This window comes from Canis lupus, chromosome 1 (genome assembly GCF_011100685.1).
Source record: "Canis lupus familiaris isolate Mischka breed German Shepherd chromosome 1, alternate assembly UU_Cfam_GSD_1.0, whole genome shotgun sequence".
NCBI classification, from domain to species: Eukaryota; Metazoa; Chordata; class Mammalia; order Carnivora; family Canidae; genus Canis; species Canis lupus.
The window spans coordinates 120,232,530-120,247,808 of record NC_049222.1 but is presented as its reverse complement, the minus strand read 5'-3'; the positions used below and the strand labels follow the sequence as shown (position 1 = coordinate 120,247,808).

The 15,279-nt window shown below is 41.0% G+C and overlaps 1 long non-coding RNA gene across 1 annotated transcript; it reads right to left on the bottom strand.

Moving 5' to 3' along the window:
* Positions 1-1,147: 1,147 nt before the first annotated feature.
* On the bottom strand, positions 1,148-13,910 carry LOC102152107. Its single transcript, XR_005354805.1, has 2 exons — positions 13,518-13,910; positions 1,148-3,205 (listed from the first exon to the last, which is right to left on the bottom strand). It is a non-coding gene; the product is annotated as an uncharacterized LOC102152107 (long non-coding RNA).
* Between the last annotated feature and the right edge of the window lie 1,369 nt (positions 13,911-15,279).

The window sequence follows — 15,279 nt, the reverse complement described above, 5'->3', positions numbered from 1 at the left end:
CGGGGACCCGCCCGTGCACCCGGCCACCCCCACTCCCAGGCCCCTACCCAGAGCAGAAAAGTTTTATTTTTTTAACTAATTTATTTCAAGTCATCTGTCCACCCAACAACGCGGGGCTCTGACTTAGGACCCCGGGATCAGGAGTCGCCAGCCAGGGGCCCCAGGGGAGCGGAAACACTTGAACGCCGCAGCTGCAACTCTGATGTGTCCGTTTCGGCTAAACAAAAAAATATATGCTTAAACGCCAGCTGTTTCTGTCACCAAGGGGTAAGTGACAGACCATAAACCCCAAGGCCCGGAGACAGACTGGGGTGGGGAAGTGGATGAGGCGCAGGGAGGGGGTCCCACGTCGGTAGTCTTCCAAACGGGGGCCACACCTGCTCCCCTGACAGCCATCAACCATCCTGAGCAGAACAACTCTGTCTCTGATGGTTTGGTCATCTGCATGGTCGGCGTCTCAGATTCTCTGATTTCCCTCTTCAAGTTCTTTTTTTTTTTTTTTTTTTTTTTTTTTTTTTTTTTTAATGATAGAGAAAGAGAGAGGCAGAGACACAGGAGGAGGGAGAAGCAGGCTCCATGCAGGGAGCCCGACTCGGGACTCGATCCCAGGACTCCAGGATCACGCCCTGGGCCAAAAGCAGGCACTAAACCGCTGAGCCACCCAGGGATCCCCCCTCTTCAAGTTCTAAGGGCCGCGCTAATTTCCTTTCAATTAGTCAATAGAGATGCCATGCGTGTTCACAGACTCCCATTATTTTACTGGGTTTAATTAGGTGCCGGGTGGCGGGGGAAGCGGGGATACTTGCTGTTCTCTGGGGTAAGTACGCTGATATATGACCACCTGTTCTCACCCGCAATCTGCATAGAATAAAGGTTCAACTGTATTTCCGATGGTGTCCCCAGGAGTGTACATTCGTATTTTGTACCATTAACCTTGACACTTGGAGCATTTATTCATTTAGCAAGGAAGTGGCCACAGTCATCCAGATGAGAGAAGAAGGTGGCTTGGCCACGGCACATGGTGCAGGAGGTAGGTGGGGTCAGATCCTGGAGATATTTTTTTTAAAGCAGAGAACACAGGATATTCAAGTGAGTTGGATGTGGGTGAGACAGGAAGAGAAGAGTCAAGGTGACTCTAAAATCTTTGCTGTGCAATTATGGGGGTGCCTTTTTGTTTTTTTTTTTTTAACCTGGTTGCAAGGTGGTGCCATTTACTGAGAGAGCCAACAACGGAGGCAGTAGAGTCTGAAGAAGTCAAGGATTTGCTTTGCCCATGTTGACTTTGGATGCCTGTTTGTTGGACATCCTCATGACAAAGCTGAGTGGGCAGGTGGATGTCCCAGCATGAAGTTCCAAAGGAAGGTGGGGCTAGAGATGGGATTTGAGACTCACCAGTGTAGCTGGCAGGGGGTGAGCATACAAAGCCTGGGGCAGAGCCCTGGGGTACCTCACAGAGTCAGGAGGAGGAGCCAACTAGATCCAATGAGGCAGAAGCAAGAGGAAAACCAGGAAGACAAGGGGACAGGTATTTTGAAGAGCAAGGGATCCCCACCCGCCAAAAAAAAATGCCAATGGGCTGGAATTGTGGCAGTGACTCAGAACATAGCAATTTCAGAAAATCCTGATTGGAATGGGTTTAAGAAAAACATGAGACATGAAGAAGTAGAGACAGCAAATATAAACGACTCTCTCTCTCCGGGAGTTTTGCTCTAAAGCGGAGCAGAAGAACCGCACCACGGTGGGAGGGATTTGCAGCATCAAGGGAGGTGTTTTGTTTTCATTATGGTACCATATACATAAAATTTACCATCTTAACCATCTTTAAATGTACAATTCTATGATGTAAAGTACATTTACACTGTTGTGCAATCCATCTCCAGAATTCTTCTCATCTTGCAAAACTTAGACTTTATGCCCACTGAAAGCTCCCGTGCCCTTCTCCCCTCACCCCTGAAAACCACCAATCTACTTTCGGTCTCTATAAATTCGACTACTCTAGTGTATCAGTCTGCTAAGGCTGCGATAACAAATTACTCCAGGCAGGGGGGCTTAACCAATAGAAACGTATCCTCTCATTGTTCTGAAGGCTACGAATCCACGATCCAGGTGTTGGCAGCGCCGGTCTCTCCTGAGGTCTCTCTCTTGGCTTGAGGGTGACTGCCTTTTCGCTATATCCTTATAGGGTCTTTCCTCTGCATGCATGCATCCCTGGTGTCTCTCATTCTTGTAAGGACGCGAGTCATACTGGATCAGGACCCCACCAATAGGACCTCATTTAACCTTGACTTTCTCTGTAAAGAACCTATCTCCACATGTGGTCACACTGGGGGCTACACTTCAACACAGGAGTTTAAGGGGGACACAATTCAGTCCAAAACATCTAAGTGTCTTTTGTAAGTGAAATCATACTGTAGTTATCTTTTTGTCACTGACTTATTTCACTGAGCATAATGTCTTCAAGGTTCATCCATATTGTAGCATGTGTCAGAGCTCCCTTCCTTTTACGGCGAAATATATTCCCATTGTATATACATACCACATTCTGTTCACCCATTCATTCGTCAATGGACCCTTGCATTGCTTCCATCTTTTAACTATTATGAATAATGTTCCATGAACATGGGTACACAAATATCTTTTTGAGAACCTGAATTAAAATTCTTTGGGGCATATACATAGAAGTGCCCTGCTGGTTCACATGGTAATTCTATGCTTAACTTTTTGAGGAACCACCATACTACTTTCCATAGCAGCGGCATCAGTTTATGTTCCCAACCAACAGTGCACAAGGTTTCCAATTTTTCCACAATCTCACCAACACTCGCTCTCTTCTGTTTGTTTTTTAATTGTAGCCATCCCAATGAGAGATGGTGTCTTATTGCAGTTTTGTATTTCCCTAATGATTAGTGATATTGAGCATCTTTTCATGTGTTTTTTGGCCATCAGTAGGTCTTTGTGGAAATGTCTCCTCGAGCCCATTTTGGAACTGGGTTCTTTGCTGTTGAGTTACAGTTCTTCATAAAGTCTAGATATCAACCCCTTATCTGATGCATAATTAGCAAACATTTTCTCCCATTTTGTAGATTGTCCTCATTCTGCTGACAGTGTCCTTTGATGCACAGATTTTAATTTTGGTGAAGTCCAGTGTATCTATTTTTGTTACAGGATTGCAGGGTCCTTGTCTCACAGAATCAAAGAATGAATCCTGCGGATACAAAAGGGTGAAGTGAAGTGAATGTTTATCAAGTGAACGTGAGAACAGAAAGGAAAGGAAAAGCTCTCTAGAGCAACAGGGGTCCCGAATGGGTCGCCACTGAGGGCTTTTATTTTATTTATTTATCTATTTATTTATTTATTTATGCATTTTATTTATTTATTTATTTTTTTACTGAGGGCTTTTAGTGGCAGTCTTTTATTGAGAACTGACTGGGAAGCTTGTGGCCTTGAGATTCTTGTGCTATCTTGGTTTGAGCAAGGACTCTTGATAACACAACGATTTGATTGTTTGAGGTTTTGACATTTTCTGTGATAACACTGTAGCCACCAAAGAAAAATACCCCCTTACATCTGGGGTCAGGTGGTCTGAGGGTTGTTCACTCTTTCAGAGCCTAGTCAAGGGCCCCTTTCTTTCCCTGCCTATACCATAACCCTTTTCTTACTCATTTTTACTTTTGTTGGCTGTGCTTTTGGTGTCATATCTAAGAAGTCACTGTCAAATCCACTATCTTGGACCTTTTCCCCTAAATTTTCTTCTAAAAGTTCTATATAGTTTTAGCTCTTACGTTTGGGTCTTAGATACACTTTGAGTTGATTTTTGTTATCTGGATTAAGGTAAGGATAGGTTTTTCGTTTCGTGTTTTTATCTTTTTTTAAGATTTTATTTATTTATTCAGGAGAGACATGGGGAGAGAGAGAGAGAGGCAGAGACACAGGCAGAGGGAGAAACAGGCTCCATGCAGGGAGCCCGACGTGGGACTCGACGCCGAGACTCCAGGATCAGGCCCTGGGCTGAAGGTACGCTAAACTGCTGAGTCACCCAGACTGCCCCTGTTTCGTGTTTTTAAAGGAAGATATTGTAGAATGTCTCTGAGCTGATGGAAATGATCTAGTAGAGAGAAAAACCATGTGCAGGAGAAAGGGTGATAATTGTAGAAGCAAAGTTCTGGAGTAGGTGAGAAAGGCTGCCATGAAGTGTTTAACAGAGAGACTCCTTCCCTGACCACATGTTAATCAGGCTCCTCAGAGCCCTCTTTTTGACTAGGTCTTGACCTTGGCTCCCATCCTGTCTTTGGCCTGTCCAGCCCAGCCTTGGCAAAGAATCCTCCTAAATCATCACCTACCCAGATAACTTACCAAGTTTCTCATCTCCCACCCTTGCTGTCTGAACTCTGGCCCTGCCTTTAGCAAGAATCTCATTGGGCCAGTCTAGTAAAAATCCCCTACCCTCAACATCTCTCCTCTTAATAATTGTCCATCCACTGACCTCCTCACACTGCTCCTTGGCCATAAATCCCCACTAGTCTTTTTTTGTAGTAAGGGTTGAGCCTGAATTTGCCATAATCCTTCTTACCATTTTAACAAGTATCAGAATTATTTTTTCCCTAACATGTTCAGGGGCACCTGGGGAGCTCTGTCAGTTAAGTGTTCCACTCCTGATTTTGGCTCAAGTCACAATCTCTGGGTCATGACTGAGCTCCTCGTTGGGCTCTGTGCTCAGCACAGAGTCTGCTTGTCCCTCTTCCTCTACTGCTGCACCCACTCATAGTTGCTCTCTTTCACTTTTTCTCTCTCTAAAATAAATAAAATCTTTAATATGTTCAAATAAGCAGGTTGGTCTAAGTAGGGGTTTGAATAGTTCACCCACTGCTCTGGAAATTAGCTAGTGCACAATCCAGAAAAATAATTAAGAAGCAGTTGGAGATCCTAAGAGAGTAGGGAAGATGCATGGTCAATGGAAGAGGAATTTAAAAGTTCCATTAACTGGGACAAAGAAGGTTATTTAAACAAAATAGAAAATGTATATCTACTAGGTATATCTACAAGGTAAGTAAGAATATAAAACTATTATAAAAACAAGGAGAAACCTATAGAAACACAATACAATGGTAAGAACTTTCAATACTTCTTTAGTCTTTGGTAGATCTCTAAAAAATCAACAGGTATATAGAAGATATAAAAAGCTTCTTGTTTTGTATGAAAGTTGTCTATAACCAATAAAGAATAATTATTTTCCAATCCCATAAAACACTCGTCAAAATTAATCATGAATAATATCTTAGGATTTTAAACAAGCCTGCATTCTCTGAATCCAATGCCATCAAAAAACAAACAAACAATAGTTACAAGAATTCAACCCCTTGAAATGTTACAATCTTCTGGTGGGCCACAGTATTTTTCAACAAATATTTCCAGTATTCCACTTTCCAGACACAGAGCAGGACTGCACTTTGCCCCCTTTGATGTCAGGCACAGTCTACTGATTTGCTTTGGTCAGTGAAACATGGAGAGAAATGACGGCATCATTTTGGGTGGATACTGAAGGGGACAGTGAGCAGTTCACCAGGTTGTCTCTGCCATGGCAGCTGGTATCACCAAGATAGCAGTTGCCCCAGTAGCCTGGGTCTCAGAGTGGGGAGACACGAAGCAGAGCCCCTAGCCAACCTCAGTGAAAAGGCGGAATGAGCAGGAAATAAACTTTTGTTGTTTTAAGCCATTCAGATTTTGAGATTTTTGTTACTACAGCATGGCCAGTCCATCCTAACTGCCGTGGACCTCCCAAGTGACTTCTCAGCCAAGGGCATCAGAACTGCAAGTTGGAGACCAGAAAACGGGTCTTATTTTCAAAATGATGGATTGAATACTCGGTTCTTCTCCTCTCCCTCCTGAGACCCTACACAAACAATAGTAAGGAACTAAATTGGGAACACATGTGTAATGACAAAGAGAACAGAAAGTTGTCCATCTGGGGAAGAGAGCTTTAAAAAGTTTCTGCGACTCTGTCAAGCTGATAGAGAAGGGATAACAGATGACACACCACAGAGGAGATTGCTGATCTTTCCTACAAAATCCCAGAGCACAGGACAGAGGATGCAAAAGACTAGGGTCAAAAACAAGGGGGTTGCTTGAAATACTGCCTTAAATAGTCCAGTCCTCTCCCTTCCTCTTGTTGAGAATGCAGGGCCACAGAACATCAGCTCCACAAATGAAACATCAGAGAGTTCCTCCATGAAGAATTTTAGTAGCTCCAGAAAAAAAAGGGAAAGAAAAGTTCAAAGAAGAAAGAAGAGAAAGAAGGGAGAAGGAAGAAGGAAAAGACAGAAAAGGAGACAGATGTGTATTAGTTTGGTAAGGGTCGTCATTAAAAAAGTTCCACTAAAAGAAAAAAAAAAAAAGGAAAGAGAACTAATTCAATAAACAGATAAAATAAATATATTTTTCTAGTTATTATCATAACTATATTCAATATTATTTTATTCAAAATCAAGAACAAGACGTTATGTAAATGGTTCAGAGAACAAGAAAAGGCTCTTGTAAAATAAAAAGATAATGCTGAGGGACACCTGAGTGGCTCAATCAGTTAAGTGTCTGTCTTCTGCAGGTTGTGATCCTGAGGTCCTGGGATCAAGCCCCACATCGGGCTCCCTGCTCAGTATATATCAAGTAGATGATATTTTATCTATATTTACTTACTGAGTGTAATAATCGTATTCTAGTTATGTATGAGATGTCTTTGCTTTTAGGATATATATATATATACACATAGGAGTGAAGTGATGTAATATCTACAAAGTACTTTCAAATGTTGCAGGAAAACTCTGTGTATATCTGTGTATATGCGCGCACACACATACATCACATGTGTGTAGACAGATAAAGCAAATATGGCAAAGTCTTAATCATATAGATTAGTAAATCTATATGACAGGTACATAAGTGTTCTTTGTATCTGTCATTCCATTTTTTAGATTTGCTATTTTTCAAAATGAAAAGTAAGGAATTTTTAAAATACTACCAATACATAACAAAGCTAGAAAGGAAAATATCAAATAATTTAATTTTATTTAATAATTCAAAATAGTTTGAAGGGAAAATTATTTTATCTAGACTTCTATAACCAGCCAAACTGTCAAATGTAAGATTGAATTCAATATTCAGACATATAAAAACACAACGAATTTACCTGCCATGCTTTTTTTTCATAAAGAATTACTTGAGGATGTGCTTCAAAAAATGAGGGGTTGAACCAGGAAAGAAGACAAGGAATCCAAGAAACAGGATACAACCCAAGACAGTAACAAAGGGAAATCCAGAATGACAGGTACACACCAGGCCTAGAGAAAAACATGTCCAGATTGAAGGAGGAGGAGGAAAGCCTTTATAAGACAGGTCTCTGATAATAAGGGCGGAGCCTATGAAAATATAGGATGGAGAGTTTAGAAAAGAAATGTTCAATTTGCTTTAATAAAGAAAAACAAAGGACACCCCTAAGTTCATTGCAGCATTATTCATGATAGTTAAGAAATGGAAACAATCCAAGTAGCCACTGATAAAGAAAATGTGATATACACCCCACACACAGGAATATTATTCAGCCATAAAAAAGAAGGAAAGCCTGCCTTTTGCAACAATATGGATGAAACTTAAGGACATTATGTTAAGTGAAATAAATAAGATTTAAAAAAAGACAAATACTTCATGATTTCACTTGTACATAGGATCTAAAAAAGCCAAACTCATAGAAACAGAGTAGACTGGTAGTTTCCAGGGGCCAAGGGGTGAGGGAAATGGGAAGATGTGGCCAAAGGGTACAAACTTGCAGTTATAAAATTAATAAGGTCTGAGGCACCTTGGCGGCACAGTTGGTTAAGATTTTGACTCTTGGTTTTGGCTCAGATTGTAATCTTCTGGTTGTGGAGATCAAGCCTTGTATCAGGCTCCATGCTCAGCGAGGAATCTGCTTAAGACTCTCTCTCCTTCTCCCTCTACCCCAACCCCGTACTCTCTCTGTCAAATAAATGAGGAAATCTTTTCAAAAAAGTAGTTTAGTTCTAGGGATCAAATGTCCAACATGGTGACAACAGTTAATAATGCTGTGTTATATATGTGAAAGTTGCTAAGAAAGTAAATCTTAAATATTTTCGACACACACACACGTAATTATGTGAAGGGATGTGTTAACATCTTATTGTAGTAATTATTTCACAATATATACCTGTAGCAAATCACGTTGTAAGCCTTAAACTTACATAGTGTTATACATCAATTATACTTCAATAAAGCTGGTGAAAAATACTTTGAAAAATAATAGGCAAAGCTTTAAAAAAAGAGAGAGAAAAAAATAGACACAATTAAAAACTACAGCAAAAGCAAACATTTGACCAGGAAAAGAAATAGCATGGTACACTACATGGCTCTGTGTTGAACAACATTTTAATCATTACTGAGAGAAACAAAATGTGTCACTACAAAAAAAAAAATTCAATGAAACACAAAAGAAAGTCATGGAGGCAATAACAAAATTTATAAGACATACATAAAACAAATAACAAATGCAAAAGTAAGTGCTAAATAAACAGAATTCGCCTATAGGCGTCTTTAAAAGACTCACATTAGATCTAAGGACATAAGTAGGTTGAAAGTGAAATGATAGAAAAATATATTCTATAGAAATAGTAACCCAAAGGGAGCAGGAGTGGCTATCAGACAAATAGACTTGAAGTCAAAAACTGTCACAAGAGACAAAGAAGACCATAAGACAATGAAAAAAGGGTCAATTCACCAAGAAGAAATAACAATTATAAAAATACATGTGTCAAACATTGGAGCTCCTAGATATTTGAAGCAAACACTGACAGAAAGAGCTAAGAACAGTAGAAGACTTCAATATCCGACTCTGAATAATGGAAGTAACAATCAGATACAAGATGAATAAGAAGACAGAGGACCTGAACACTATAGACCAGTTGGGCCTAACAGATAGATACAGAGCGCTCTACCAGCAACAGCACAGCACACATTCTTCTCAAGTGCACAAGGGACATTCTCAGGATAGACCATAAGTTAGGCCACAAAACAAGTCTTAATACATTTTAAAGACTGAAATCGTAAAAATATCTTTTCTGATCACAATGGAATGAAACTAGGAATCAATAGCAGAGGGATAACTGAAAAGTCCACAAATATGTGGAAGTTAAACAACATACTCTTTAGTAACCAATAGGGCAAAGAATAAATCACAAAGGAAGTTAGAAAATATCTTCAGACAAATAAAAATGAAAAGACATCATATCAAAACTTATGGGATATAACAAAAGCAGTCTTAAGATAGTGATTCTATAAAAAAAAATTAAAAAAAAGATAGTGATCTATAGCCATAAACACATTTAAAATAAGAAACATCTCAAATCAACTCAACACCTTAATGAACTAGGAAAGAACAAACTAATCCCAAAAGCTAGCAAAGGAAGGAGATAATAAAGATTATAGCAAATATAAGTAAAATAGAGCTGAGGAAAATAATAGAGAAGATCAACAAAACCAATGGTGCGCTCTTTGAAAAAAAAAATCAAAATTTAAAGACCTTTAGCTAGACTAACTAAAAAAGAAGAAGACTCAAAGAACTAAAGTCAGAAATGGAAAAGGAGACATTACAGCTGATTTTAGGGAAATAAAAAGTAACATCTGTACACCAACAAATTGAATGATCTACATGAAATGTTCAAATTCCTAGAAATACACAATCTACCAAAGACTGAATCATGAAGAAAGAGAAAATCTGAATAGACCAATAACTAGTAGGGAGAGTGAATCAGTAATCAAAAACTTCTCAACAAAGAAAAGTTCAGGATCACACAGGTGGATTTTGACAAACACTTAAAGAAGAATTAAAACAAAGGCTTCTCAGACTCATCCAAAAACACAGAAGAGGAGGGAGCACTTCCTAACTCATTCTATGAGGCCAACATTACCTTGAACAAGCCAGATAAAGACACTACAAGCAAAACAAAACAAAACAAAACAAAAAACAAAAAACCAGAAAACTACAAATATCAGGGCCCCTGGGTGGCTCAGTGGTTGAGCATCTGCCTTTGGCTCAGGGTGTGACCCCGGGGTCCTGGGATCAAGTTCTGCATCAGGCTCCCCGCGAGGGGTCTGCTTCTCCCTCTGCCTATGTCCCTTGCCTCTCTTTCGGTGTCTCTCATGAATAAATAAATAAAATCTTAAAAAAAAAAAAAACCCTACAAATATCCTATACAAATACTGAAGCAAAAATCACCAACAAAATACTATCAAACAGAATTCAAGACCATATTAAAAGGATTCTACATTATAATCAGGTGTGATTTATTCCTGGAATACAAGGATGTTTCAGTATATGAAAATCAAAGCAATATACTATGACAACAGAATGAAGGGGGTAAAAATCCACATCATTAGCTCAATTGATGTATAAAAAGCATTTGACAAAATTCAACATCCTTTCATGATTAAAAAAAACATTCAAAAAACTAGGAAGAGAAGAAAACTACCTCCACATAATGAAGGCCATATATGAAAAACCCACAGTTTTTGGTGAAGCTATTCCTCTATGATCAGGAACAAAACAAGAGCTTGCTTCTATTCTATCTGTTTCACATAGTACTGGAAGTCCTAGCCACAGCCATGGGGAAAGAAAAAAGAAATTAAAAAAGCATCCAAATTTGAAAGGAAGACGTAAAATGATCTCTGTTCACAAACAGCATAATCTTATATGTAGAAAAACCTAAAGTTTCCATTTAAAAAAAAAAACACTGGCAGAATTAATAAATTCAGCAAAGTTGCAGGATACAAAATCAACACAAAAATCAGTTTTGGGGCACCTGGGTGGCTCAGCAGGTTGAGCACCTGCCTTGGGCTCAGGGTGTGATCCTGAGGTCCTGGGATCGAGTCCTGCATTGGGCTTCCTGCATGGAGCCTGCTTCTTCCTCTGCCTGTGTCTCTGCCTCTTTTCTCTGAGCCTCTCATGAATAAATAAATAAAAATCTTAAAAAAAAAAAAAAGAACTTCTATAACTTGGGGCACATGGGTGACTCAGTTGGTTAAGTATCTGACTTTTGATTTCAGCTCAGGTCATGATCTCAGGGTCCTAGGATGGAGCCCTGCATTGGGCCCCACACTCAGCACAAAGTCTGCTTGAGGATTCTCTCCCTCTCCTCCTGCTCCTCCCCCTGCTCCAGCTCACTCTCTCTCTCTCTCTCTCTCATTCTCTCACTCTCTCTCTTTCAAATAAATAAATAAATCTTAAAAAAAGAACCTCTACAATTCAATAACAGAAGAAACAACCCAGCATATAAAATGGACAAAAGACTTAAATAAGCATTTCTAAAGATATACAAATGGCCAATAAGCATGTGAAAAGATGCTCAACATCACTTTATTTTTTTTTAAGATCTTATTTATTTATTCACGAGAGAGACACACACACACACACACACACAGAGAGGCAGAGACCCAGGCAGAGGGAGAAGCAGGCTCCCTGCAGGAAACCTGATGTGGGACTGATCCTGGGTCTCCAGGATCGCACCCTGGGCCGAAGGCAGGGGCTAAACCGTTGAGCCACCCAGGGATCCCAACATCACTACTTTAAATGCATATCAAAACCACGATGAGGGCATCTGAGTGGCTCAGTTGGTTGAGTGTCTGCCTTCTGCTCAGGTCATGATCCCAGGGTCCTGGAATCAAGTCCCACATCGGGCTCCCTGCCCCTCCCCCTGCTTGTACTCTCTCTCTCTCTGTCAAAAATAAATAAATAAAATAAAAAAAACAATGACGAGATACAACTTCATGTCCAGTGGGATGGCTATTATTCAAAAATAAAAGATAATAAGTGTTGGTAAGAATGTGGAGAAATTGGAATGCTTGTGCATTGCTGGTGGGGATGTAAAATAGCACAGCCACTGTGGAAAACTATACAGCAATTCCCAGAGAAAACTAAACATAAAATCACCATATGCTCCAGCAATTCCTTTTCTGCATATATACCCAGGAGACGTGAAAGCAGGGACGAACAGATATTTGTATTTCCTATCAGCAGCATTAATCACAACAGCCAAAAGGTGGAAAGAGTACAAGTGTCCACTGACAAAGGAACAGACAACTAAAATGTGATATATATGCAGAATGGAATATGATTCTGCCTTAAAAAGGGCTGGAAATTCTGACACGGGCTTCAACATGGAAGAGCCTTGAGGACATCACGCTAAGTGAAATAAGACAGTCACAAAAGGACAACTATTGTTGAGGTGTCTGGAGTAATCAAGTGCCTAGAGACAGATCGTAGGACGGTGGTTGTCAGGGGCTGGGAGGGCAGGGAGTGCAGAGTTAGTGTTTAATGGGTATAGAGTTTCAGTCAAGAGATGAAAACCTTTTGGAGATGGTGGTGTGAAAATCAATAAGGGGAAAGGTCTCTAAAATGGAGCAGCCTGGGTGGCTCAGTGGTTTAGCGCCTGCCCTCAGCCCAGGGCCTATCCTGGGGTCCCAGGATCGAGTCCCGCATCGGGCTCCCCGCATGGAGCCTGCTTCTCCCTCTGCCTGTGTCTCTGCCTCTCTCTCTCTCTCTTTCTCATGAATAGATAAATAAAATCTTAAAAAAAAAAAAAAAAGAGGAGCAGGGGGGCTGGAAGGGGTGGTTACAATGAGGAGCCTTACATTCAACATCAATTATAGGAAGAATTGTCCGTTATGGACCCCAACAGAAGAATCCTCAACAAGAAAGAATTACCAATCACAGGCCCCATCACAAAAAGATGTCCACTGCATCTCCTATAAGAAATCAACCCCCTGCAACTCAGCCAATGAGAAACCACCATCACCCTGGACTCACGTTTTTCTCCAAATGGGCTTTTGTTCAAAACAACCCCTCCCAACTGCCTCCTTCTTCTCCGTAAAATAAGATCCCTCTCCTTTGTTGGACTTGCCAATGGTTTTGCCAGAGCTTGTTTGTCCCAAATTGAGATTCTCTGTTATTCCCAAATAAACTCATTTTTAAAAAGGTTTTAATTCTTTGTTTATTCATGAGAGACACAGAGAGAGGCAGAGACATAGGCAGTGGGAGAAGCAGGCTCTCTGTGGGGAGTCCGATGTGGGACTCGATTCCAGGACCCTGGGATCACACGCTGACCCAAAGGCACACTCTCAACCACTAAGCCACCCAGGCGCCCCCCCAAATAAAGCCATTTGTGCCGGTAAGATAACTAATGCTTTTATTGTTAAGGTTAACAGCAGTGTGAGAGTACTTAAGGCCACTGAATTATACATTTAAAAATGGTCAATCTGGTAACTTTTATGCTATGTATCTTTTACCACAATATTTTAAAAAGAGCAAAAGAACTGGAAAAGCTATTTTTAACTTTTAGAATCAACCTGTAGACAAAACAAAAAGACTTCGCCACGACTGCAGATCAGAATATCAATAAGATGTAGAAATGCAAGTACAGATAATAGAAGCTGAGAATGTACAAAAAAAGATGTGAGCTTACAGGAGGGTAGAGATGTTAATATCTTCATTTTTCAAGCTGAGAGTGAAGAGACACCATCTGTCCTTGATGGAATAAGAAATAGAAAGTGTAAGTATATTGCTTAAGGATACAACAATTACCAACTTTAGAACTAAAACTAGTAATATGTGTACAAAGAAACTAAGAGGGAAGGAACACAGGGGTTCTGGAAATGTGTTAAATCCATATCTACCACGGGATGAGATCATTTGAAAATGCCTGAACTATATAAATTAAGAAATAATAACATAGGTAGGTTATTTAAATAGATGGCCTTTTAAAAAAGATTTTATTATGTGATGGGACGCCTGGGGGGCTCAGTGGTTGAGCATCTGCCTTTGGCTCAGGGTGTGGTCCCCGGGTCCTGGGATCGAGTCCCTCATCAGGCTCCCTGCATGGAGCCTGCTTCTCCCTCTGCCTGTGTCTCTGCCTCTCCCTGTGTGTCTCTCATGAATAAATAAATCTTAAAAAAAAAAGATTTTATTATTTGAGAGACAGAGAGAGAGAGAGTTAGAGAGAGAGCACAAGTAGGGGGAGCAGCAGAGGGAGAGGGAGAAGCAGACTCCTCACTGAGCAGGGAGCCTGACACAGGGCTCGATCCCAGGACCCCGGCTGGGATCATGACCTGAGCCGAAGGCTGATGCTTAGCCCACTGAGCCACCCAGACGCCCCTCGGGGGCGGGGGGAACCTTTTAACTCACGTCCTGATCCTGCCTTTGCCTTCTCCCCGCTGTTTGCACAGCCTCAATGGCTCTCTTGTCGTTCCTTCCACATGTCCGGCATGCTCCTGTTTCGGGGCCCTTGCCTTCTAGTTCCCTCTGCCTGGAATACGCTTCCCTATAGCTTCATGGTTCTCTCTCCTCCTTTAGGTCTCTACTCAAAAGTCACCATCTCAGGGCGCCTGTGTGGCTCAGTCAAGCATCTGTCCCTTGCTTCCGGCTCAGATCCTGATCCCAGGGTCCTGACCTCAGGGTCATGAGTTCGAGCCCTATGGAATCTGCTTGAGACTCTCTCTCTCCTCCGCTGCCACCACTTGCATGTGCACGTGCTCTCTCAATAAATAAAATCTTTATTTTTAAAACTATTTTATTTATTTATTCATGAGAGACACACACACACGGAGAGAGAGAGAGGCAGAGACACAGGCAGAGGAAGAAGCAGGCTCCATGCAGGGAGCCTGATGCGGGACTTGATCCCGGGACCATGGGATCACGTCCTGAGCTGAAGGCAGATGTCCAACCACTGAGCCACCCAGGCGCCCCTAATAAATAAAATCTTTAAAGAAAAAAAGTCCCCCTCTCAGTGAAGCCTTCCTTGACACACCATTCCCTAGTCCCACTTACCTGCTTTAGGTTTTCTCCAAAACATTTCAATTATCATCCAATGTGTGGTGTCTTTTATTTATTTACATATTTCTTCTGTACCCCTGCCCAGGACTTTGTAAGGAGGGCTGGTGACGCTTGCCCGTCCCTATTCTTCTCTGTACATACTGGTGCTTGGAGCAGGGGCGTGGCACACAGGAAGCAGGCACTCAGTAAACAGTTATTAAAAAAATAAATGAACGTACTACTAGAAAGTACACCTCGGGAGCCACGCTAGAGGCCAAAGCGCTTACCTTTGAGGATCTGAGACTGGGTTGTGTAGGAGTGGACCAGAAATAGCTGCCTCTCCTTATATACCACTGACTTAAAAAAATGATATAAATGTATTATTTGATCAAGGTTTAAAGAAACTATTATTAAAT